The sequence below is a fragment of the Phoca vitulina genome, unplaced genomic scaffold, assembly GCF_004348235.1.
Source record: "Phoca vitulina isolate PV1807 unplaced genomic scaffold, GSC_HSeal_1.0 scaffold23, whole genome shotgun sequence".
NCBI lineage: Eukaryota > Metazoa > Chordata > Mammalia > Carnivora > Phocidae > Phoca > Phoca vitulina.
This window is the reverse complement of record NW_022589726.1, coordinates 5,916,271-5,919,721: the sequence shown is the minus strand read 5'-3', so window position 1 is coordinate 5,919,721 and position 3,451 is coordinate 5,916,271.

Below are 3,451 nucleotides of genomic sequence, written 5' to 3'. Positions count from 1 at the left end.
AGCTATCTTAATTGTGCAAGGTGATACTTCATTGTGATTCTGACTTGAATTTCCCTGATGATTAGTGATGTTGGGCATCTTTTCATATACCTGTTGGTTATTTTTACGTCTTCTCTGAGGAAGTGTCTATTCAAATTCTTAGCCAAATTTTTAATTCCATGGGGTGGGGAGAGGGTTGTTTGGTTTGTTGCTGTTGCTATTGAGTTTAGGGGTTCCTTATATATTTTGGAAATTAACTCCTTATCAGATATATGGTTTGGAAATATTTTCTTCAATTCTGTAGGCTGCCTTTTCACTCTGTTGATTATTTCCTTTGCTGTGAAGAAGATTTTTAGTTTGATGTCTATTTCTGTTTTTGTGGCCTGTGTTTTTGGTGTCCTATTCATGAAAATATTCCCAAAATCAATCTCATAAAATTTCCTGTTTTCTTCTAGGAGTTTTATAGTTTCTGGTCTAATGTTGAAGTCTTTAATCCATTTTGAGTTGGTTTTAGTGTACAGTGTAAAATAAGGGTCCAATTTCATTCTTTTATATGTAGATATCCAGTTTTCCCAACACTTTGTTGATGAGACTCTCCTTTACCCAAGGGGGCTTCTTATAGACATCTTTGCAAGGACACTTTCATGGTAACTAAATAGAAACCCAAATTTTGTTCTTATGTTTTCAGCCTTCATTTTCATTTAACAAGTTTCTTCTAAGAAGCTCTATTGTTTAGAATTCTGTCCTCCTCTCATATCTGAAAAAAAAAAAAATCTCAAGAAACAAACTGAAGGTTGCTGGAGTGGTGGGGGGTGGGAGGGATGGGGTGGCTAGGTCATGGACACTGGGGAGGGTATGTGCTATGGTGAGCGCTGTGAATTGTGTAAGACTGTTGAATCACAGACCTGTACCTCTGAAACAAATCATATATTATATGTTAAAAAAAAAAAAAAAAAGAAGAAGATAGTAGGAAGGAAAAAATGAAGGGGGGGGGAATCAGAGGGGGTGACGAACCATGAGAGACTACGGACTCTGAGAAACAAACTGAGGGTTGGTGGGGGGAGGATGGGTTAGCCCGGTGATGGGTATTAAGGAGGGCACATATTGAATGGAGCACTGGGTGTTATACACAAACAAGGAATCATGGAACCCTACATCAAAAACTAATGATGTAATGTATGGTGACTAACATAACATAATAAAATAAAATTAAAAAAAAAGAAAAAGACTTTTTTCCATTGGATATTCTTTCCTGCTTTGTTGAAGATTAGTTGACCATATAGTTGTGGGTTCATTTATGGATTTTCTATTCTATTCTATTGATCTTTGTGTTTATTTTTGTGCCAGTACCATATACTGTCTTGATCACTACAGCTTTTTTTTTTAAGATTTTATTTATTTATTTGACAGAGAGAGACACAGCGAGAGAGGGAACACAAGCAGGGGGAGTAGGAGAGGAAGAAGCAGGCTTCCCGCGGAGCAGGGAGCCCGATGCAGGGCTTGATCCCAGAACCCTAGGGATCATGCCCTGAGCCAAAGGCAGACGCTTAACAACTAAGCCCCCCAGGCACCCCATGATCACTATAGCTTTTTAATACAACTCTAAGTCTAGAACTGTGATGCCTCCAGCTTTCCTTTTCTTTTTCAAGATTGCTTTGGCTATTCAGGGTCTTTTGTGGTTCCATACAAATTTTAGGATGGCTTATTCTAGCTCTGTGAAAAATGCTCATGGCATTTTGATAGAGACTGCATTAAATGTGTAGATCACTTTGGTTAATACAGACATTTTAATAATATTTGTTCTTCCAATCCATAAGCATGGAATGTTTTTCCATTTCTTTGTGTCATCTTCAATTTCTTCATCAGTGTGTTATAGTTTTCAGAGTACAGATCTTTTACCTCTCTGGTTAGGGCTATTCCTAGGTACCTTATGGGTTTTGGTGCAATTATAAATGGGATTCATTTCTTGATTTCTCTTCCTGCTGCTTCATTATTGGTGTATAGAAAAGCATTACCCTGATACCAAAACCAGACAAAGACTCCACTAAAAAAGAGAACTACAGGCCAATATCCCCCATGAACATGGATGCAAAAATTGTCAATAAAATACTAGCAAATTGAATCCAACAGTGCATTAAAAGAATCATTCACCACCATCAAGTGGGATTTATTCCTGGGCTGCAAGGATGCTTCCATATTCACAAATCAATCAACATGATACATCACATTAATAAAAGAAAGGATAAGAACCATATGATCCTTTTAATAGATGCAGAAAAAGCATTTGACAAAGTACAACATCCATTCATGATAAAAACCCTCAACAAAGTAAACCCTGATTTTTTAAAAAGTTACTGAAACTAGGCTTCTTGCAACTGTATGAGTGACGTAGGTGGATTCTCCTAAAGCTTGTTGTGAGACCCCACTGCTAATATAGTGAGCATTCTGATGTTTCCATTTGGGTTTTCTCAAAAGTAGAGTCTGAGACTAGGATTAGGGTGCAAATAGTTCATTTCAGAGCCGAAAGAAACATCAGAAAGGTTAGGGAGGGGAGACACACAGAACGAGAACAGAAGGCACCAATAAAGTTTGCATCATCAAGCCACCAATCACTGTGGGAAATTTTACAAACCAAAAGGAAACTATGCCTCAAGGGTAATGAAGCTAGGGTATTTATACATCAATTCCTATTGTTCATTAGTTGATGGCTGCTCCCAGGGAGTGCTAATTGCTTGGTACCTCTATCTACCATATGGAGGCAAATGAAGCCTTAGCAGTCATAAAAAGCCCTCAGGAATAGACATGCAGGAACTGGTGGTTGGAAGTCCAGTTAGCATGCACTAAAGGTCTAGGAGATATGGATGGGGCACCAATGGCATCTGCTATAAGTATTGAGCTGCTGTTCCAGGCAAATAGGTATTGAGTTAATGATTACATTCACTGCATTGGTCTCTATAAGAAATATTTTAGAAGCACCTGACAGAAAAATTGTCTCCTTGCTAACACCAAGTCTAGGTCTAGTCAAACTTTTCCTTCTCTGATAAAAGCTCATAAATGTGCCCCAACTAAAAGTCATTGATTATTGTCTTCTTTCACTTACGCTGATGATAAAATGGAAAAGGCATGAATTGAACATGACCTTTGGATATGAGCTTGACTTACCTTGATAAAAGTAGGAAAGATGATTGAGATTTGAGTTACAGGTGAAGAGACAATTTCATCCTCCATCTGTATCCACTCTCATGTTCCCTACAAAACCCTCCCACCCTGGTTTCAGGAAGGACCACCCTATTCTGTTTTTTTTTTAAATTTTATTTTGTTATGTTATGTTAATCACCATACATTACATCATTAGTTTTTGATGTAGTGTTCCATGATTCATTGTTTGCATATAACACCCAGTGCTCCATTCAATACACGCCCTCTTTAATACCCATCACCAGGTTAACCCATCTCCCCACCCCCCCCCCCC